Here is a 24,938-nt window from a genome sequence, read left to right as displayed (position 1 = left end):
TAAAAGTTACCGGTAGGCTACGGATGGGAGTCAAACCCATTAACCTATTGCCCATCAAACCTATTGCTTATCAGCCGAGCACTCTATGCACTACACCACGAACACCGATGGCTGTACATCGTATCGTATGTAAGGCTATAGGCTATGTTGCTTATTTCTGTAAATTAACTTCAGTGTACGCATATTTTAAGATAGCCTATTGGATTTTGATCGAATTCCCCTTAGTTTTCAAGTCTAGTACCTTAACTTAAAATCAAACTTAATCTACACTGTTAACTTATAGCCTAGAACTTAATCTTAGGAAGTTGTTACAAGAATAAGTGGCTGCACTTTACTTTACGTCCTACACTCATTCGAATGAAAATAACGATTGTTCGATTGTTTCATTCAATATATTGTTTGGTTTTTTAGGTTAGGTTAACTAACCAAACGATATATATCGATTAATCAATATCGAATAATCGATATATTAATTGATATTTTCATTCGAATGAGTGTAGGACGTAACGTAAAGTGCAGCCGAATAAGTAAAAACAGAAAAAAATAGAGAAATATTTTGCGAGTTCTAATGTTTTAAAGATAAATTAGGCCTATAGTGTCGCTGGAAATCCCATTTGAAATACATAGCCTATGCTAGCTTTGGACACTTTGTACAATGGGGACACTTTGTTTGTAAAATGGAGTATAGCCTACTCTACTTTAGATAATCAAATCCATACTCCTAACGTTATGGTGAGCAAAACTTTGTTATCTCCATTGAATTCCAAAAATCGTCAAACTAAAAACTAACAGAAATTCAATGAAATCCATGGCTACTCTTCTTGCCTGATTCAATTTTAATTTTAATGTTTCCTTAAAAATATCAAATTTACTCTCTACTAAATAACATTAATTAGGTTTATTATACTACCCTACTTAAGTTCGCTGTTGCAGGGAACCTAATAAAGATTACGGTACCTGTAGTGTAATGTTAATAAGTTACAAAGGCGTTTTTTAAGTAAGGGCCTTTTTTGTGTATAGTTCCATAACTTGGTTAGTGTGCATGCTGGAAGAAAGCGGATCATCGCTTATTGGTGTTAGTGAACAGAATGGCAACATTTGCATCTCTGTCGCTGATGTGTATGCTTTGCTGTGAAAATTATTGAAATTATTGAGCCTCCTGCCGCTTGCGAGATTATAAGGTCAGTGATGCGTTTTTTTTATCTCAAGAAACATACCCAATGAATACATTTACTGCCAGATGATTGAAAGTTAAGTCTCTAATGCATGAGTGAGGGAACTTCAGCATCCATTAACTTATCCCATTTTTAAAGTATACAACAACGCTTCAATATATCTATACTAAATTATTATATTTTTGCCTTAAAAAAATTACGAGTATGATAGTAGCCTGCAATATAAAAAGACAGCAAAAAATATATGATACCAAGTCTCAGATGCAGCTTTGTAGACTAGTTTCCTCTTTTTTACCTGATCCATCCCCCGTCAATTACATTTTTGGGATGATATTTTATTTAATGTCTGGGGTGTGACAGCTTGATTATATTCCTTTCACTTTTCTGGTGTCTAAATTGTAACCAATGTCAAAATCAAAGTGCTCAAGTCAAATCATTCGCAACTCATACCAAGGATTTATTGTACGATATCTGATGACTTAATACTGACTTGTAATATAAATATAAATATATAAGGCAGCTAAAATGATTTAAAAGTGTATTGTTCTTATTTTTAACTCTAGTTCCCAATAACCAAGCATTTCACAAACTCGGCACCCCTCCAGTCCACATTACGCCGAGTTTGCGGGACTCTACTGTATTAATATTTTACTAAAAACCCCACTTTAACAGTTTCCTTGTAGCAGCAAACCTAGGTAGGCCTACTCGTTAAACCTAATATTGTGTAAATAGATTTAATTGAAAATCAATTCCGACAAATGGAAATTCGCTTAGTCGGCAGGTCTGCTGCGGCCAGAGGTATTTTATATACGGTGTCCAGTGGATCTTTTGAAGTGTTGCCGCAACACAACCAATAATAACGAAGAGTTTGTCGCAACAGACTAGAATGACAACAGTTGTGGCGCGGAAACCCTGTTATTCATCTTGTTATGCTATATAACTTACCAGCCAACTTTGGAACTACAAATTGAGAAAACCATGCCTCTAAATGTATTATTTTTCTTTAGACACCCTCTTTCTATTTGATAATCCTGAAGTTTTTCTGCACGCTTCTCGCTCTTATTTTACATAAAATATTATTTATTTCCTTGTTGATAGGATGTATCCAATTTAAACTGTTAAATTATATGTTGATTAAGGCCCGGTTTCCCCAAAATGGTGTAAACTACGTTTATAATAAACTAGTTTATTTTTAAACTCCGTCTAAAATGTGTGTTCGGTTTCTCCAACATTTTACTGGCTTCGTTTAAGATAAACGTCAATTTGAGCGGTTGGCAATCCTGAATGTGTATTTGTAAGGAGTCTTCGGTGGGTTTTGGGCTAGTGTTTCCTACAACCACCACAACGCTACGCTACAACTCAGTAGTCAGTAGAGCAGACAGCAAAGTGCGAATGCAGCTAGAATAACATCACTGTTTAAGGTTATGTTATCAAGTTATTATAAGTTGTTGTCAAATTCAGATTCATTCCGTTTATTGAAATGGTAAATTCTGTCCTTTATTTTAGTAGGCCCTCTTGTTCGTTCTAGGTACTAAAAGTGTCATAATCTTCATCTTCTACTTCTTCGGAAATGTCTATTAACCCTCCCGTTTGAGGGGGTAAATAAGTTACTGCAAATAATTAATAGTAGCCTAACTTGAAATAGAATCAAATGTACTTAAAAAAAGAACTTAATAAAAACAATAGGCTGCACTTTACTTGACGTCCTACACTCATTCGATTGTTTTTTCGATTCGATATTTTCATTCGATTGTTTCATTCGATATATCGTTTGGTTAGTTAGGTTAGGTTAACCTTACCTAACTAACCAAACGATATATCGAATGAAGCAATCGATTAATCGATATATCGATCGATATTTTCATTCAAATGAGTGTAGGACGTCAAGTAAAGTGCAGCCAAACAATAAATTAAAATATAAATAAAACTTAACTTAAAGCTACCGGTATCCCTAAACCAAGCCTATTTTCGTCCATATGAATTTGTAGTTGCTTCTATTATTATTGTTTTAACACCTACTTTTTGTTTTGATTTGAGGTTATGTTACTGTTGTAATTTACTAATTTGAACTCAGTTTATTTTATCCCCAGTAGTTAAACCAAGTCAAAAGGTGGTTTAGTTTGAACTTAGATTAATACCTAGTTTAAATTTGGGGAAACACAAATCAAAGTTAAACTAAGTTTAAATCGCCGTTTAACTTAAAACTAAGTTTAAATGAGTTGGGGAAACCGGGCCTAAGTTAAGTGTTGGTGAGTGCTTTATAATCGTAACAGAAAATTGCTTGAAGAAGTAGTTGTTTCATATTTTAAATTAAAACACAATTTAAGTTTCAATACTATTTATTATAAATTGTAATTAACATCAACAGAAATACATTTAGGCTGCAGTTGATGAGCTGACATCTTTTATTCTGAATCGGAAATCAAATACACTTAAAAGAGAATACACAAAGACCAAAGAGTAATACCTCTAAACATGGACTTCACTCTATACATATATCAACATCCCCTCTCTTTTACAAAATTGAAAATTTTAACTTTCCAAAATACAACTTTAACATTTTTTTTCAAGTCTAACAAAATATACACCAAAACCTAATCATAAGACAACCGCTTTGGATTTCTTATCAATCTACCCTTTCGGCTTACACAACCATCAAAACTTTTAACAATTTGTTCTTCTGATGAAATTCTAGGAGTTAGGCCTACTGGTCTTTGAAACAACACTGGACTACTTAGCGGAGAAATAAGGCTATTACCATTAGTACCTGACAAACTAAATTGTGAATCTGACTTAGGACTTGTTTCAGGCATTATGTTTTCATTACCTGCATCATTAGACAAATCTGGCCTAATCATCTTCCTATTTCTTACAAACATTTTATCTTTCTCATCAGACAAAACATAGGATCTGGGGATTCTATTTTTTTCTACTACTTTTCCTGATGTCCAAGGTGAATCAACAGTTTTCTTAAAATACACTTTGTCTCCTACATTTAAAGAGGGTAACTCTTTGCTATTTCTATCATAGTACTTTTTAATACAATCTTTTCTCTTGTCTGACAAAATTTTGTTAGGTTTTGTTACTTGCTGACTACTTTTAGACAGTGGCAATAGGCCATTGAGTTTTCTACTAAACATTAACTGAACATATATTACTGAATAAAAAGTTTTTGTCAATCACGTAATTAGATATAGATTCAGACGTGAGCGATACAGTATCAATTGAAAAATATTCTTGTGCACAAGTACTTTTAGAAGAACTGTCTTGCCTACCTTGCCTTATAACTACATCTCTCGAATTAGAATCTAAACTTAGGCCTACTTCACAAACCTTTTTGGCTGATTTGCATACACTGGTAAAGTGGTTGTTTTTACCGCACTTATAGCACACTAAGCCATACGCAGAGCACTTGTTAATACCGTGATTTTTCCCACAATTACGGCAGTTCAAAATAAACTTCTTAGCACTTGTACTCTTGTTAGGCCTACCTGTCCCAGTTGATTTCTGCTGTGATGGTGGATGAAATTTGTTCCGTTGGTCCTGATAAACCTGTTTCTGTCTGAACGTTTGTGGTTGTTGGTAACCCCTCTCTCGTTGCTTATGGACGTTTACTGTATGGACATTATGTTCTGCTTCAAGTTCTCTGATGTGTTGTTTAGACAGTTCAGCAGCTTTACAGATTGCTAAAGTCTTCTCCAAGTTAATCTCCGGTTCTCTCAGTAACTGTTCCCTGACATTCTGGTTTTGAGAGTTAAGCCCTGATATTAAGACATCGCAAACAAGACTATTGCGGACAGAGTCAAATTCACAAGCGAGGCTCAAGTTAACTAAGTCTGTATAGAAACTATCGATGGATTCAGATGGCAGCTGTTTCCTGTTAAGAAATTTATGTCTCAGAACCGTGAGGTTTTTCTTAGGCGAGAAATGGTTTTCAAATTTACTTACCACTTACGTACTTTTTTGCATCTGCGGATGAGAGGTTGAATGAATTGAAAATGTCTATGCATTTGTCACCCAAATTATGCAGTAGTAAAGCAACCTTCCTAGCGTCATTTTCAGAATTTAGGTTAGAAGCCAAGAGATAAATCTCAAATTTCTGATACGAGTGCTTCCAATTTTCGGCTAAGTTGCCCTCGAAATTAAAATTCTGAAGATTGCATGGAACCATTGTGAAATTTTCAGTTTTTCTAGACACAGTCCTTTGTTCAGTTTGTTGAAGCACGTTTTCATCTTCTGACACACTCATTGTTTTAACACATTTTTATGTTAATTTCTTACTCACGCACTTAAATTTATTTGTATCCCACTTATAAGACACCATGTTTCATATTTTAAATTAAAACACAATTTAAGTTTCAATACTATTTATTATAAATTGTAATTAACATCGTGTTTCATATTTTAAATAAAAATACAATTTAAGTTTCAATACTATTTATTATAAATTGTAATTAACATCGACAGAAATACATTTAGGCTGCAGTTGATGAGCCGACATCTTTTATTCTGAATCGGAAATCAAATACACTTAAAAGAGAATACACAAAGACCAAAGAGTAATACCTCTAAACATGGACTTCAATATACATATATCAACAGTAGTGGCCCTAATAAACATTTTATAATACTGAAGTGTGCAGGCTCAGTATCGATTGGCCATGTTTGTATGTCCGTTACTGTGTGAATTGGGTGTTATTTCATTTGACTGGATAAATGTAAGAGAGGAATATTTAGGCGTGGTTGTATTTGATAAATTTTTTGTTAGCTTCTTTTTTTACATCTGGGGCTCAACAGGTACAACGACACACACAATTGTTCACGATATTAAATTTGATCTTTCGTGGGACACGAAAAACCATGCCAAAGCACAAATTAAGTTATTAGTTTATTTTTTCTATCTGTATCAACCATGCTTTCTGCCTCTGAGTAACCAGGAAATATAACAAGTTTAATAATAACAATAATATAACAAGTTGCCTTCTGTTATATGTTGCAGGGCAAACATTGTCCGGCCATATCTCAACTCCTGTGATCATACAAAGGAACAAGAAATTTGCTGAAGAAGCCATGAATGAATTCTGCATTACACTTACCAAGGTTTAAAAATTGTATGTGGTTGGACTTCATAAATGTTTACATTCAACTATGATTTATTGTTATGAGAATATTCAATTGTAAAAATGATTTTTTTTATCTTGAAGTACTAAATTCAGTCTAGTAGCGGATTTCACAATATTTAACGTTTTTATGTAGATTAAAATAGATTTATTATCTGTGTATTTATTAGTTTTATTGATTGTTTTTAATGTGTCAAAATAGTTATAGTTAGTATACCAATAAATCTTTGAATATAATATAGCCATATGGGAGTATTTCATTTGGTCCAAAATCGTTTGGTCCACAAGTTGTAAAACAGTTCGTTTGGTCCAAAATCGTTTGGTCCACAAGTTTTAAAACAGTTCGTTTGGTCCAAAATCGTTTTATGATCCAGTTGGGGAGTATTTCATTTGGTCCAAAATCGTTTGGTCCACAAGATGTAAAACAGTTCGTTTGGTCCAAAATCGTTTGGTCCACAAGATGTAAAACAGTTCGTTTGGTCCAAAATCGTTTGGTCCACAAGTTTTAAAACAGTTCGTTTGGTCCAAAATCGTTTGGTCCAAAAGTACAGGCAAAACCAGAATTACGATTGTGTATTGTGGAGTAAACTTATGAAATAGACTGTACGTTTCACTGTGGACCATTCGATCGGGTCGTTTTATTCAACACTCTATTACGAGTTCGTTTGGTCCAAAAGTATGAACTATTGCGTCCCTCACATAGAAGGCGTTCAAATAATCGCCGTCACGTCGTCAACCCAACCGCCTGCCTTCCGAGGCCTATTATTTGTTGTTTTGTGATATGTTTCTAAATAATATATACTAGTGGAACCCCGTCGAAATCGACGGTTAATCTTGAGGTTTTATGTAAATTCAGCTTCCTGTGATAGATAGAGTGGTCATTAAAATCTTAGTTAAATGAAGGGAGGATAAGCAATAGTAAGGGTGACGATTGTGTTCCCTAAAAAACGTGATTGATGAATTCGTTTAACACAATATTTCCTACCTTTTTATCGGCTGGTTGCCCAAAAGGTTTTTTAGGAGTCTTATAATTGTTTGTTCATGAGTTTGTTTCATGTCAAAGCCACTTTCACTATATGGGAGAATGAGTTCATATAATTGGTCTATCATGTTACGGAAAGAGTCAATATTTATTACTAACAACTAATTCCATCTGCTTTAGGAAAATCATTCAGATTGTATCCGGATTTATAAGTAAATCTTCATCTTTGGTCATAAAAATACAGAATTTTATCAGCATATTAAATTAGTTTTTTTTATTTGATACAAATATCTGATTCTCCAGAAAGCAGTAACATTCTTACTTCGATCTAATCAATTACCAATAAGCAATTGTGATAGTTGGTTTTATTCCTTCTCTTGCCATATTGACCCATGTATTTAATCATCCTGGTCTTACTTGATAATTCGTTTATTTATGGGGTAGTTTTGCCTTGGCCATATCGATCACATAAAGCTGTGCATGTATTTCGTGGATGGAATGAACCATAATTGTAGGAAGTTTGACCACAAATCTTGAACATTTGCTGAACCAAATCCATAACCTAGTCCAGCCTTGGTAAAAAATTATGCAAATGCGATGAGATGTGATGACACTGTTGTGTTTCCGAATTGTTTGTGTATAGTGAGGTTTAGATCCGTTGTTCGACCATCACATCTTTAGTTGAATAACATTCACTGACTCCATTGTGTATTCTTTCACTAAGCTGAATGAATGCATCAAAGTAAACTCTCTAAAAGTATGTAATAAACTGGAATTTAGGATTAACTTTCTATAACTTATCATGCATTTATTCATAAAATTATTAAAAATTTAATCCAGTTTCTGAAAACCACTATTATTTTTAAAAAAATATGGGCAACGTGCCTGAATGTTTGTCTCAGACAATTATGCATATCACAAAGAGTAGACCTATAATTGATGTACCTTAATGATATGTCTATGATAAATAAAAGTAGCCTATTTAACATTCATTTTCATAGACTGTAAAAGCCTTCTGCACTTTTATTATTCTGTATCGTATTACATAATGGGAAATTGTCCAATGATTAAATACACATGTATAACAATAATCTCGTGATGATCTGTCAGTATTGAATAATAAGACAAAATATCGGCAAAAGTAGTCAAAAAGGCAGACACCAACCAGTACAATAGATATAACATAATGCAATAAGAAATGATTGAAAGAGTTACTGTAATATTAAGATTATATAACTGTTCGTAATGGAACGTTATATTGCTAAACATGACATTATTAAAAACATCAATTTTAAAATAAGAAAATAAGATCCTTATATATAATTCTGTAAGACAAAATTTTTACCAGGAAATTGTGGACGTCCAGAAAATATGAGTAGGCTAATTAATGTAATTTTCATGTTCTATTTTAACCTTTTGATTAAGAATTATAGACAACCATGATCAATAGTAAACACTCCATTGTAAATAGGTACCGGTACAACAATACAAATTAAGGTGTATGATAAACATTTAAAACACGTTGGTCCACTGAACACTCTGTATATTAGAAGGTCGCCAAATGTGATAAAAACTGTTAATTTATAAGATTTCCAACCGTATGATACACTATTGAGCTTTAAGTTTGTTTATGTACGCTTTAGTGGTTTGAATACAACAAAACATGGCGTCTTTAACGTTAAAAACATAGAAAGTCAACATGTTTAAAGCAAAAATTGTATTAATATTATTATTGTATACGACGGCGGATATTTGAACGCCTTCAATGTGAGGGACGCAATAGTTTATACTTTGGACCAAACGAACTCGTATTAATGTGTTGGACCAAACGATTTTGGACCAAACGAACTGTTTTACAACTGTTGGACCAAACGATTTTGGACCAAATGAACGGCAATATAAACGTACAGTATATTTCATAAGTTTACTCTACAATGCAACATTTTACTTCTAGTTTGGCCTGTACTTTTGGACCAAACGATTTTGGACCAAACGAACGTGTTTTTAACTGTTGGACCAAACGATTTTGGACCAAACGAACGAGTTTTTAACTGTTGGACCAAACGATTTTGGACCAAACGAACGGCAATATAAACTGTGGACCAAACGACTTTGGACCAAATGAAATTGGATAAAACGATTTTGGACCAAACGAACGAGTTTTTAACTGTTGGACCAAACGATTTTGGACCAAACGAACGGCAATATAAACTGTGGACCAAACGACTTTGGACCATTTGAAGATGATCCAGCCATATTCTACTTTTGTCACCTTTTGTTCATTCTATAAATTTAAAGAATAGTGTGACATATGCAAGGTCTGATCTTTTGTAAAATAACCAAAATTTCATCGGTAATTTTTTTCCCTTTTGCTTACATTGTTTTTAGTTGTTTTAGCGAATTTCCCTATAGGGAAGTAGCTATTACCGTAGGTGGCACGGTAAGACCTAGACCCGGGACCGATTTACTTTTTAATTTTGATGACCCCAGAGGCCAAAAACACCATTCGTTCAAATTTTTATATATGTATATATATCTATATAAATAAAATTAGAGTTTTGTCTGTACATTGCTCAGAATCATACATTTTTAGGTTATTTTTACGTTTTATACATTAAAGAAGCCGAAACAAGTATCATATAAATTTCTGTCTGTCTGTCTGTCTGACACACTCAAGATGGCATTTTACGCAATCTTCTCCAGGAAAACGAGAGTACCTATCAAGACCCAAGTCATTTTAATGTATTCACTGGATTGGCGAGAGTGTCTTTAGCCATTAAAATATGGTCTCACTACTTTGTAATTAAAATTACGGCCGTTCAAAAATGCAGTTTTGTGCGATTTTTGTCAAGTTTGCTTCTAATTTGTACCACATAATCATCTATGAAACAACGAACAGCTGTTCGGATCAAGATTATTTTTTTCTAGCTGTCGCTGAAATGTTTACAAATGTTGTTTACAAACACCACAACCATTTCCGATCACGTTTTGAAGGCAAATCCCATCCAAGTGAGATTAAAAACGTTTTTATTACATAAAGGATTTAATTAATCGCAAGTGGAATAATAAAGTGTAACCGTAAATTAAATAACTAGGCATCATCCAGGTCAGGAACCAGAAATATGTGTATACAATTGTTTTGGAGTTTTGATAACCAGAAAGAAGACATTGAATCAAGATTGAATCAATTTTGATGTTTATTTGTTTTCACGTCCAGTGCCTTTGGATGACTGAAATCTGTCATCGCATGCTGATTGGTTCCTGGAATCTGGAACCCAATTTCAGCTGTCTCTAGTAGACATTTCATCCTGACATTTCAAGATTGAATCAGTGTTGTATACGGCTGGGAAACTTAAATTTACTAATGACCGTCGCCAATAGCTTAGAAACAATGTTCCACTCATTGACGGCTCTTCAATGGCGGTTGTGTAAAGTGTAAAGCAAAAAATTACAACTGCAGTGGGTGATTGTAACAGAGGTTTACGGATGATGCTGAACTCGATTTTCCAATGTGTCACTGTCTGTTCCTACCATTGACTATATAAAGTCAATAGTTCCTACTCACCGTGTGATGCAATCGCTGGACCATACAGCCAATAGGCCCATAGCCCTTCTCTTGGGTACGTGTGGTACGTATGCTTACCCAATTATTTATAACAACCCTTTCGACAACGATCCTTGATACCGGTACTTTTCCATAGAATACACGGCCTACCTAGGTACTTAAGAAATAAAATTATAAACGTCCAAAAACCCAACGTTGTATGATTTTTGTCACATTTCCTTATAATGTTAATATATATACCAGCAACCATTGTTTAGAGAATACGTGATCTATTAAATAACAGAAAGTTATGTTGTATAAGGTTTTTTTCAAACTGACACCGATAAGTTTACATTAAGAGTTGTGTACAAATAAAGCAATTAATGGAAAATAACTTTGATTGCCGATAACTTTTTACGAGAAAATCCAAAACCAAGAGATCAATAACCTTGATTAACGCATATAATTGGTCGGCTGTACTACAGTTCTTAACTGTAAACGTTGGTTTTTGGTACGGTACTGGTTCTTTTCCTTTTTTCTTTACCTTTAGTAGCAGCAAGAATCATTTTTACGTACCAACACATCACAGTAATTTACAAATTAGTTATCGTTGGTGTTGCACCTTATTTATTACAGGTGTAGGCCTATTCAATTTAATTGATGTCTTAACTGTATAATGTTTGCTTTTTCTGTCTGGATTCCAAAATGTTATGCTAAGAAAACTATAACGCATTTTAGTAAAACATTTATTCAGCAAACCATCATGAATTGTTCAAACACTTTGAACGTTGTTTATGTATCAATAGTTCGTGGCCTATTTTGGTAATTTTTATTATTTATTACAAATTACCAATCTAAATCGTCTATAGTAGGCCAACTGTACTTCATTTCATATAGCAAACCGATTCAGATAGCATTTCGACAGAATTTCGAGTCATCTCCGGTCCAAGCAAATATAAATTGTTATGATCAAATTTTATGGCATTAACAAAGATTTCAAGTACTAATTTTATATGTACCTTTTTATGCTTAAAGCGTAGCAGATTCCCTAATTAAGTTCGGTATTTTTGTGTGTATGTATGATGGTAACGCATTAATGTCCTTATTTCTCAATGTTTCACGGAAAGGACAAGAGCGCCTTGATAATGAAAATGTCAACCCGAATAAAGTGTTAAATTAAGAGGTTGAGGTAGTACCTTAAATACTTTTAACCATTATGTTATAGTCCTTTAAATTCTGAACAAAATTGTACAAATCCCATTTCCATATATTTACTCTCACCGCTTACACATGATAAAGGTTGTTGACAAACTTATGGGAGAAAGTATGTGTCAGAATGCTGATACTGTTTATTTAGTTTAATCATTGGATATAACATATGGACCAACAAGATCCGGGTGACATTTAATTGCGAAGCATTAGTTTTGGCTTGAAACTGTCAGATACTGTATTTGCGAAGGAATAGTTTTGTCAGCATATCTGAAAGTATGCAAACCAACTGCTGTGCTTTATATAAGAAGGTTTTAACTGACTATGATAAGATCCCCGTGCGTAGAACGGGCACACAGCTAGTATATATATATTATATAGACTTATATATATATATATATATATACGTCCGTGAACGCGACAACTTGAGTAATTTTGGTCCGATTTTGATGAAATTTGATTTAAAGGTGTAAAGCGGGATAAACTTGAATGAGTTCGCGAACCATCACGATCGGACCATGGGAACGGGGCTCTACGGGGGTTTTATGGGGTAAAAATTGGTTTTTCTCACTTTTGATCCTCAAAACACAAAATTTCCCGATTTCTCTTTAGACCTTTTTAAAGAGCTTAAAAAAACAAATAATTTAGTACATAAAAGTATTTTTGTTCGGTTATTAGTAATGGAGAAAATTGAAAAAATTGTAAATTTAAAATTCCCATGTTATTCTTATGGAGAATATTGTCAAATGTTGTAGTTTGCTTGTTTATGGATATATTTTGATCAAACTTGGCAAATTTATTTATATTGTACTAAGCTATCAATATTTTACTCAAAAACACACTTTATTAGTTTCCTTGTAGCAGCAAACCTAGGTACTCGTTAAACCTAATGTTATTAAAATATATTTAATTGAAAATCAATACAGACAAATGGAAATTCGCTTAGTCAGCAGGTTTGCTGCGGCGGGGGTATTTAGATTTTTAAATGATTTTTTACTGCAGTGGCGGTCCCGGGGGGAGCGATAATTCTCCCCCCTGAAATATTTTATATTTTATTGGCTAGGTAACATAAATACTATTAGCTTGAGCATATTTTAGAGCTGAAATGTGTATAAAAATATGTTTTTAGGCTTTGAACTCCATACCCCCTAGACCTCCGGTGGTTATATCCCCCCTCCACAAATGAAATCCTGGGACTGCCACTGTGTCAGTAGGTAAAGGTATCAGTAGGTTAAGGCCACACTTGGCGACTATGTCGCGGCAACAAAGTCATGGCGAAAATGAATGAAAGTTCGTAACATTAAATTAAACAGAGACGGCCACACTAAGCGACTCACGACCAGCGACCACTGGCGACAGAAAAATAAACGCGACCGGGAGCGTTTTTTGGTCACGGCGACAAATACGCTCCCCATGTTATCTTAAGTCACTCACTCTAACACCCATCTACTGCTCGTTTTTCATGCCTATATTGTTAAGTTTTGGTTTGGAAATTGTTAATTATGGAAAATATGCATTTAAAATATGTAGCGACTCGCTACAAGACAATAGCGCAAGTCACGTGACATAGTTAGGTACACGTGCAGTCTCCCCGGGCAAGAGAGTAGAGTACAGAGTCGGTACAGTAGTGGTCAGTAGTGACGCGTGTGGTGCCAGCAGCAGTTCAATTAGCCCGGATAAGTACTAGCATTAATACTATGTCTAGATAAGTTCGAAGGGGTTGGGGAAGGGTGTAGGCAAGAGCAAACTTATTTCAATTATGTAATTTATTAGGTTCACCAATGGAATGGTAGGTGGTCTGGAAATCAATATCCCAAATTTGGAATTCACATTTGCTAAATCTAGTTACTTTTCACGAATCAGAATAAGTCCAGATATATATTTATTTCTCTGTTCACTATATTATAATTAGATATATTAAATAACATAAAAGCTAGCTGTGATATGCAGCTAAGGTTATATTGTGCACTTTGACGAGGTAGTTAGCTTCCTTGTAGTAGAGTTGAACAACGACAGGAAATGTGTGTAATTTGGTAGTGGTGAGAGGAAGGTATATAGGGCCCAGGTATCTTCATTACACTCATACTACTCCACATCATCACAAATACAAATATTCTCATCTACTAAATAAATGTCGTTATGTTAACATGTGTGTCTTGTAGCATGAGATTTAACTCTAAGGATTAAGTTTCTCCTCTTCTGGTATAAAAGAAATCCAAAACCTCGGGTATTTTTTAAATGTCGTGCGTCGTCTTCAATGCCATGCTCGCCAAAGCTTTGCTAATCGTAAAATAAAAAAAAACTTACAATAATAAAATATGCCATCCCTAAACAATGTTGTTTCAGGGAATTCACTCCATACCTGCAGTTTCTCTTCTTTTAAGCAAACTTCCCATATAAGCTATTCCCGTGGGTTGCATGGTAAGACCTATAGATTGGTGACAAATTTACTTTTTCAATTTGAGGTCCTTAGAGGCCAAAAACACCCTCCATTCAAATTTGTATATATAAATACATAGTACATATATGTATGTATACGATTCTGTTTATGTGCCCGTTAGTGTGATATCTTGAAATTTGAATAGAAATTTTGTACAAACTTGTAAAACTACATTTATTCAAACTCAAACGAATTCGTAAATCAGTATGATAGGACTATGGAAATGAAGGGGCTTTAATGGGGTAAAAATTGGTTTTTCCCATTTTTGGCCCTAAAACATAACACTTTACAAGTTCTTTTCTAACTATATTGTATGGATAAAAAAATAATAATTTTGTACATATCTAAGCACTAAGCATATATCCAAGCATATATATGCAAATCTAAGCACTTATTAAAATTCCTTTTATTTAAATAGGAAATAAATCAGAAAATGGTAATATTTTAGTGGAGATCTAGCCAGACAGATGTAAATTCGCTTAGTCTACAGGTTTGTAAGAAATTTAAAAGGGCGTTGATGCACGTATGAAAATACTCTTAATATATGATTGTGGAACCTTGATAAGAAGACCCTCGATAACAAGTCACCCTTGATAACAAGTGTCATTGTAAAATCCCCTCAAAATTATTTTACCCCTAATCACATGTTATTACAAACCTCGATAAAAAGTCAACCTTGATAACAATTCTATTTTACAATCCCCATGAGAGTTTTGTTATCAAGGTTCTACTGCATAATTCGTTAAAGATTCGCTTAACTTGTATAATTTTTTTTTTAAGGGAGAGGAGGTAAAAATGCTTTTACGCACACAGGTAGCCAGCCTGTAGTGTGAGACTCCTGAGCTTGTCAGACTACTCACTAAAAAACCCCCTCTACTCTGTTGGACACAGACCTGGGATTGTTTGTCACATTACTTCAGGTCAGGTCAACGTGTGACCTAAGCCCTCAGGGCTCGCGCCGTTTCTGGCATTCAATTTCTTTATGACCTAGACTGCATCTCGGTCAAGCTCTAGCTTCTTTGTGCGGAGAATATCCTGGACGAAATGTATAATAACTGCAAATAATAGCAAAAACATCGATTTAATCTAAACCCTAATCCAAAAACATACAAACACTGTCATAGAACCTTACATATTTCTCGAACCAATGACACTATTTTAAAAATATAATATAACATCTCGAAGCTCTATTTACTATTTACTCTATTCACACAACACTTAAGTAAATCAGTCCCCCAAGTCTAGTTCTTACAATAAAACCTAGGTTACTAGGGCACTGTAGCTTATTCCCTAATCCCTATATGATAAATTTGTTAAAACTTGGAGTGAAACTGTTGGCAAATCAGTTTGAATTTGATTTAAACAACTTTAACAAGATACCTTTGTCTTACAACCCTCAAGGCTGCCTGGACGTTTGTTGATAAGCGTTTGTTGAATGAAATGATTGTTGTCTTTGGAAATTGCCAGTGGTGCTGTATTTTCTTTGTTTCGTTTCTGATATGAAATTCGATCATTCAAGTTTTGGCACTGTTTACAAACACGTTATTGCAGCTAAACCAATTTAATATTTTAGCTGATCTGACCAATTGCTTTCGTCCTGAGGTGGCGCACGCATACTGCAGACAACGACAATGAGTTATCATCAGCAAACAATTAAGCATACCCTACCCTCATACTCGCAGGCACACAACTTGGCAGGTCATTGATAAAAAGGATGAGTAAGACAAGACCAAGCACCGAGCCTTTGGGATACCGGTACCGCTGCAGTGATTGCCAGGGGAGGTGAAAATGCAGACTTAGAACAGTCGTTGTCATCAATTAAAGGAATTTGAACTGCCTGAGTTCTGCCGGTCAGATAAGATTCTATGTATCTAAGAGTGAGCCACGTCTCTTATCCCGAATGAGCAAAGTTTGTCTAATAAGAAGCAGAGTGATCTACCGTACCGAACGAACGCTTTACTATAAAATCGAAGAAGATTCCAGCTGCAACCTTTCCTGGATTGAATCAAAAGATGAGACTAGAAAGTGAATGGCATCATTTTTTTGTGAAACCATTGATTTTGGGAAAGAATATTGTGTTAATTAATAAAAGATATCAGTCTAGAAAGAAAAATCTGTTCAAAATATCTTCGAAAGAGTTTAAACAAGAGCATATAAGAGCATATAAGATCACTGATTTCCTTTAAGAGTTTTGTGGAAAATCCATCAAACCCTGATGTTCTTAGATTTTAATCCCATAATTTCATGCATTACTAAAGTCTACCCAAGTAGCAAAAATCGTTGGCAAATCGTTGGCCCAACGTTTCTGTCGATCGTTGGCCAACGGTATGTTTTGGCACTCAGTCTTACGGTTGGCCAACCAACCAATTTTTGCGGAAGGGCCAACCATCCCATTGGGCATAAACATAAAAAACACAAAATAATAAAGTTTTTGTATGCAAAGCATAATTATGAGTTGAGTAAATTGATTTTTACTAAAAAATTTTTAATAAAAACTTATTTTGAAAATATAACGAAAGGGAAATAGGACGATAATTGTTTATATCAACCTTTTTACCCTCTTTGTGAAGTAGGCGAACAATATTGCATCATGTTTTAGTTTACTCGGATTGGAAACACCCCTTCTTCGAACGAGGAATTGATGATGAGTTGAGGGGAGAGCATATAAGATCACTGATTTCCTTTAAGAGTTTTGTGGAAAATCCATCAAACCCTGATGTTCTTAGATTTTAATCCCATAATTTCATGCATTACTAAAGTCTACCCAAGTAGCAAAAATCGTTGGCAAATCGTTGGCCCAACGTTTCTGTCGATCGTTGGCCAACGGTATGTTTTGGCACTCAGTCTTACGGTTGGCCAACCAACCAATTTTTGCGGAAGGGCCAACCATCCCATTGGGCATAAACATAAAAAACACAAAATAATAAAGTTTTTGTATGCAAAGCATAATTATGAGTTGAGTAAATTGATTAAATAGTTAATAAAAACTTATTTTGAAAATATAACGAAATAAAACTTTAGGCCGGGACGGGTCTCGAACCCGGTACCTCCGACATGTGAGCCTTACGCCTTACCTCTGAGCTAACTGTGCTCGTTGATTAAGAGTGTTTTCAAGTGGTGAAAGAGTAGCCGACAGGTGCAATGGTCACAATTAATACTTTAAATATTTTTGATGCTACACAGTATAATATGATTCTGTTAAATCTGTTTAGGCCTCAAGTAGTTGAATTGTTTTTCTGGTAGTTGGAGAGGATACTAGTATTTGAATATAGATTATTTACTTACCATTAGATTAGTAGGCTACTGTTATAATTAATTGTTATATAATTAATCTTTTCTCTATAACTATTAAAAACTTGCTTAAATAAGTTAAAGAATATTTTAAAAAATAATTATAATAATTATTATATGTTAAGCAGGTGTTCCCCACTGTATCTAGTATCACAACATCATATCTGACTACATTCATTATTTTGATCAAAATTTTTACAATATTTGTCTTATATTCTGCTGCCATAACATTTATGTACTTTTAAATAAATCAATTTGTTAAAATTCGTTTTAGAATGTTTTATACTTAAACCCAACGAAGGCCCAACGATTCTTTCCTTTGTAGGGCCAACGAATACCAGTTTCCGTTGGGCCAACGTTGGCAAATCGTTAAAATTTCTGCCAACCATTTCCCAACCGTGCCGACCATTTCCCAACGTTGGGCCAACGATGTGTGCTACTTGGGTAAGTTGTGCGGAACAAGTATTTAAGGTGTTTTTGTAAGATGGCAGAAAAGAAGTACCGGTATGCATTCTCTAAAATTGTCCAGGTGGTATTTTGAGATGATAGCCTTGAAAATTTGACTAAAAATTGTTGAAAATACTTGCAGCCCCAGATGGCTCATAAACGACAATGCCATTCTTATCCAAAAGAGAAATTCTCAGAGTTTTTTCCTTATTCTCGGGCTTATGGTCATTAACAATTAATGTTCTAGAGAGTTTTTGGTTTGTTGGAAGATTTATTGATCGTATTGAGTGCTGCTTCAGATTGGCTTTTGAAATTTCTCTTCTATAATGTCGTTTTACCCTTCGGTACTCGCCTGACAAAGAGGATGGACGCTGTTTAAGTCTTTACCTAGTGTCCGTAAAGATTACGAGTACGATTTTTTATAGCAAGAATATCAGAATTTAAATTTACTTTTGAAGCTGACTGAAGATTTATTTTTGTTATAAGAGGAAAACAAAGATTCGAAATAGAACCTCAGAATTTGGAAAAACTCACAAAACTTTTTGTCAAAACTACTTTGATGAAAACACCTTATCCCAACTTTCTTCTTTCAAATAAAAACGAAAACATGGAATATTAACCAGTTGAACATTTTCTGGATTCTTTAATAAGATCGAGGGTCCCTAACAACCAGTGCAGGAAGTTTGACTTCAGCTACCTGAGCGATTGTGATGAGACAGCACTTACCAAAGACACTGCTTTTGATTAGATCATCAGAAATAGGTATTACAAATATTAAATATATATATATTTCGAGCCCTTAAAATACCTAGGTAGGTATAGGTTGTGAGGGGTAGCGGATTTATATTCCCCTGGAATTTTACCCCCTGGGCAAACGTGACGCCACAAACCAGGGGGTAAAATTCCGTCCGCGAACTTTTGAGTTTCGCGACATCAGCTCGATGGATTAAACGCGGAAAAACATATATTTTCACGGTTGTGAATTTATTCAGAACACATCAAATTATAAAAACCTACAATGTTCGGCCCGGATTTTTACCCCCGGAATTTTACCCCACGGTTTTTACCCCCAGAATTTTACCCCCGGAATTTTACCCCCTGGATTTTTACCCCCGGAATTTTACCCCCTGGTCAGATATATAAATTAGTGAGAATGATTAATTATCTTAATTCAGTTTTAATTTAATAGTAAACATGTTATTATTAAGTAGCCTATCTTAATTTATTTGTAACATTAACTAATCGAACAGCTTTTTAATTTTAATTTTGTGATTTGAGTATCAGGATTCGATCTTTGAAGCCAACTTTTGTTAATATGATCAAAATAAAACAGCGAATTCTGTTTACTTAGTTGAGATTACAAAATAAATAAAGATAGGCTACTAAATAATGAAATGTTTACAATTAATTAATACCCCCCGCCGCAGCAAACCTGCCGACTAAGCGAATTTCCATTTGTCTGAATTGATTTTCAGTTATATTTTAATAACATTAGGTTTAACGAGTACCTAGGTTTGCTGCTACAAGGAAACTAATAAAGTGTGTTTTTGAGTAAAATACTGATAGCTTAGTACAAAATAAATAAATTTGCCAAGTTTGATCAAAATGTATCCATAAACAAGCAAACTACAACATTTGACAATATTCTCCATAAGAATAACATGGGAATTTTAAATTTACAATTTTTTTAATTTTCTCCGTTACTAATAATTGAACAAAAATACTTTTATATACTTAATTATTTGTTTTTTTAAGCTCTTTAAAAAGGTCTAAAGAGAAATCGGGAAATTTTGTGTTTTGAGGGTCAAAAGTGAGAAAAACCAATTTTTACCCCATAAAACCCCCCGTAAAGCCCCGTTCCCATGGTCCGATCGTGCTGGTTCGCGAACTCATTCAAGTTTATCCCGCTTTACACCTTTAAACCAAATTTCATCAAAATCGGACAAAAATTACTCAAGTTATCGCGTTCACGGACGTATTTATATATGTATATACTGTATATATATATATATATATATAAGTCTATATATATATACATATATAAAAATTTGAACGAATGGTGTTTTTGGCCTCTGGGGACATCAAAATGAAAAAGTAAATCGGTCCCGGGTCTAGGCCTTACCGTGCCACCTACGGTAATAGCTACTTCCCTATAGGGAAATTCGCTAAAAATAGAAATAAGAAAATCAGTCATTCAATTTCTAAAATCGGCCAGGGGGTAAAATTCCGGGGGGTAAAAATCCGGGGGTAAAATTCCGGGGGGGTAAAAATCCGGGGGTAAATTTCCGGGGGTAAAAATCCGGCCCGTACATCTTCAGTTGTCTAAATGCTAGTTATATGGACAGGGGGTAAAATTCCGGTTTTCATCGTTAATCTAATTAATCACGCTCTGACTATTTTCATTAGACTTCCAAATCCGCGGGGGTAAAATTCCGGCCGCGAACAAACTTTTGGCCGCTCAGGTTACTACGTCATAGTGCCGTCAGCTTTGCTCAGGGGGTAAAATTCCGGTGCCGTGTTTCCCCCGGACGTGGTTGAGGCGGACAGTGCGTGAGGCGGACAAAACTGGTTCGGGTGGGTAATTGAGCGGACGTCTCCCTGCATCTACAAAAAAAATAGGGTATGTACCCGGCTCGCGGGGAATATCCCCGTTACCGAATCGTCCGAGGAATGATCGCGTTTTGCCTCCCAGCGCCCAGTTCTTTCAACCACACCTAAACCAAACTACCGAAGCAATATAGCTCTGATTTTGTTGGTTAATAGCTAAGAGACTAACAAAACAAAGAAAACATTGTTTAAAACTTGTATCAAAACTGTTATGAATTCGACTAAACTTGACATCGGTTTCGTATTAATATGAGTCCAAAATTGTTCATAAATCAGTTTTAAAACAGTTTAAACTTGTATTAAAACCATTTTATAGTTGTTATAACATGAGTTTAAAATAGTTTTAATACAAGTTTGTAACAATTTCATCTCAGTTTTGATACAAGTTTTAAATTGCTTTTAAACAAGTTTGATCTGTTTTAAAACTTATTTACCATCAATTTTTAAATCAAATTAATTGAAAACTGATGCCAAGTTTCGTTGAATTGATATCAGTTTTCATTCAAGTTTAAAACTTGTGTTATAAAAATTTTTGGCTCATTTTTTTGCTACTTGGGTATGTTTTATCTATAATTTCTAATAACCCAATTACAGTAACACGAAGGCCTAGTCACCTCTGGTTACTCCCCGTGGGCGTCCAAATTTTTAATGTTAACATTTTAGAAGGGTTAGACAAATCTTGAAACTCTAAAATGCTGTGGAATCTTCAATTTAAATTTAAGACGTGAATAGGTCTATGTGTTAATTTGGGATTTGTTGATTTATATGTTCAGGATTTGGCGTTACCGTACCCATCTAAAATGTCGACACGTTTAACACGTGCCGCGGTCATTGCCACAGACCGAGGTATACATTTGTAAATAATTTATTCTTAGTTGTTTCTTTGTTTGTACTTTTTATAACCTTTTGTAATGTCGCATATTTGCGACACCCGGTCTGCAGCGAAGACAATAGTGAGAATTAGCATAGTTTTATTGAAATAGACCCTAGACCATATGCGACGGTTCATTTTGTTTGTGTTTTGAGGTGAAAGTAAGTAAAAAAAAGATTATTCAAGAACAGTTTTTAACTAAACAAATATAAAAGCTACATAGGATAATGCAGTATACATACAGTGATGCAGAAAAGTAAAGACCAGTTTTTCCAACTACCATATGACTACTACTTCAAATTTTCATGTAATTTATCTATACTAGTGCACATGTTGCTCGAATTCGAGCAATTGCAAAGTATTACCATAGATAAAACATTCTCCCTTAGTAGATTTCCCATCCTTATGGAACAGCTGAAGCCAATTTTATTGTTAGTTCTGTCCGTTTTTCTGTAGAGGTCGTGTTTTGTTTACAATTTGTTTCCCGTTATTACAGCCATTTAAAACCTCGTTTAACCAAATAATACGATCTAATCATAAACAATAACTTGTCCCCTAGTTATATAACCAAACAGTAAAGCACAAATCAAGAAATTAACCCTAAAATAATAGAAACAAAATTTCATCGACAATAGCGCCCAGTGTCACCGTACATGAACTAGACACGAAAAACGTGCTTCAAAATTTACAATGGGATGAGAAGTCTACTTGTGTTGGTTAGTCTATGGTATTACCATATTACAGGCGTTATTTCAAAACGAATAACAGTCACAATTTCCGATGACTTAAAGAGTCAACTCAAGATAATGTATATAATCAATCACTCCACTCCAGTTATCGAAACTGAAAACGAATTCACTCTGAAAACGAACGCCCTTATGTGTATCATGGACTTATTATGAACAGCTGAAAATAATACAAATTTTTCGTCTGTTTGAGTAACAAAATCTTGGCTTCATCAGAAATACGATTGGTATTTTGATGGCCTGGGGCAAAGCCCGAGGACTTTTATTACCTACAGGAATTTGTGAAAGGGAGCGTCTACACAAAAAATACTTCACTTTGACACCTCGTTTGTAAAAATCCGTCCGTTATTAAGGGAGGAGTAGTGTTTCGTAGAAATAGCCTTCACGTACTATATTATATAAAGATATCTAATTCCGTAAGCCCAAAATTTTACAATGAAATTGTGAGCGAACGGGAGGACGTAGAAAGCTGGTAGAGGTCTCATTTTAAAGGTCTGGACATGAAATTTTGGGGAAAATTATTCATTTTTCTTAATTATGCACCAAAAGGTTGTTAGGGATAAAATAATTCACATTAAAATAGCATGTGAATCTAATTTTATGTCTTTGTATTTAGTGTAAACACAGCTGTGATTATATAAATTGAAAAAAATATAACCACACCTGAATGTGCATTATTTTGTTATTGTAAAATTGTGAGTGAAGTAGTAAACAACACAAAGAGTGAAAATTAGATAACATCTTTTTAACAAATAATTTAATACTTCCCAAGTAGCAAAAATCGTTGGCAAATCGTTGGCCCAACGTTTCTGTCGATCGTTGGCCAACGGCATCAACGGTATGTTTTGGCACTCAGTCTGCATCCATTGGGCATAAACATAGAAAAAAACAAAATAATATAGATTTTGTATGAAAAGCATAATTATGAGTTGAGTAAATTGATTAAATAGTTAATAAAAACTTATTTTGAAAATAAAACGAGATAAATTTTTTGACCGGGACGGGTCACAAACCCGGTCCCTTCGACTTGTGAGCCTCACGCTTTATCTCTGAGCTAACTGTGCTTGTTGATTGAGAGTGTTTTCAAGTGGTCAAAGAGTAGCCGACAGGTGCAATGGTCACAATTAATACTTTATATATTTTTGATGCTACAGTATAATATGATTCTGTTTAGGCCTCAAGTCGTTGAATTGTTTTTCTGGTAGTTGGAGAGGATACTAGTATTTGAATATAGATTATTTAATTACCATTAGATTAGTAGGCTACTGTTATAATTGATTGTTATATAATTAATTAATCTTTTCTCTATAACTATTAAAATCTTGCTTAAATAAGTTAAATAATATAAAAAAAATGAATTATAATAATTATTATATGTTAAGCAGGTGTTCCCCACTGTATCTAGTATCACAACATCATCTGACAACATTCATTATTGATCCAAATTTTTACAATATTTGTCTTATATTCTGCTGCCATTACATTTATGTACTTTTAAATAAATCAATTTGTTAAAATTCGTTTTAGAATGTTTCATACTTAAACCCAACGAATGCCCAATGAAGGCCCAACGATTCTTTCCTTTGTAGGGCCAACGAATACCAGATTCCGTTGGGCCAACGTTGGCAAATCGTTAAAATTTCTGCCAACCATTTCCCAACCGTGCCGACCATTTCCCAACGTTGGGCCAACGATGTGTGCTACTTGGGTTCTAAACTTAATACTTTACAATGTATTGTTCTTTTGCACAGTGATAATGTATAATGTCGGAAGACTACCACGCAGAGGTATTGTTCCTCGAAATGAGAACAACAGGTGCCAGATTTCGCACGATATTAATGGAAGAAGAAGAAATTAGCATCGGATGAACATGAATTTATTCCTGTGTATAGATTACCACTTTTGAATGAGATTGCATTACACAGCGTATTACCAATGAACGATGGATGGGTGCATTCATTGTGGTGTATTGCACAATTTGATTTGGTGAAATTGTGGCGCAAGGCCGAACCTTCACAAAAGTTGACATTTATTTTAAAAACCCAGTGTTTACCTATGGTCAACTTAACCTATGGTTTTACCTATGGTTTTTAGATGGGTCTCCGACAGATTATGTTAATAGTACTATTTACAGTGTGTGGTGAAAATAGAGAAGCAGTCCGAACATTAAATATTTTTGGTCGAGATTTGACCACTGGATGACCTCTAGCCTATATATTAATAGGCAAGTATGTTTCTAAGCAACCTTTTTTCTCAGCTCGTGTGCATCGCAGGGAAAATCTACGCATACCCTTAGAAAGATACTTTCTTGTAGAAGTGCAGAATACCTTTAAAAATTAAAATAGGCTCAAATATAAGCACCAAAAATGAATTTGAAATTTTAAAAAATTAACATGGGCCTAATATGGGTTGCCATTCTGGTGACGAAATAACAACGAAATATAAACAGAAGATCAAAACAAAAGCAAATAATTGCAATCACATGTTTTATTTACAGCGTGGGGTG

General features: G+C 34.4%; 1 long non-coding RNA gene across 1 annotated transcript; it reads left to right on the top strand.

Moving 5' to 3' along the window:
- The first annotated feature begins 1,034 nt into the window (after window positions 1-1,034).
- On the top strand, window positions 1,035-6,536 carry LOC129001392 (uncharacterized). The gene is made up of 2 exons (XR_008491450.1): window positions 1,035-1,181; window positions 6,175-6,536. It is a non-coding gene; the product is annotated as an uncharacterized LOC129001392 (long non-coding RNA).
- The last annotated feature ends 18,402 nt before the right edge of the window (window positions 6,537-24,938 follow it).

This window comes from Macrosteles quadrilineatus, unplaced genomic scaffold (assembly GCF_028750875.1).
Source record: "Macrosteles quadrilineatus isolate MER2022 unplaced genomic scaffold, UCM_ALF_1.0 Scaffold_8__2_contigs__length_117827958, whole genome shotgun sequence".
Lineage (NCBI taxonomy): Eukaryota > Metazoa > Arthropoda > Insecta > Hemiptera > Cicadellidae > Macrosteles > Macrosteles quadrilineatus.
This window is presented reverse-complemented; position numbering and strand designations above follow the sequence as displayed.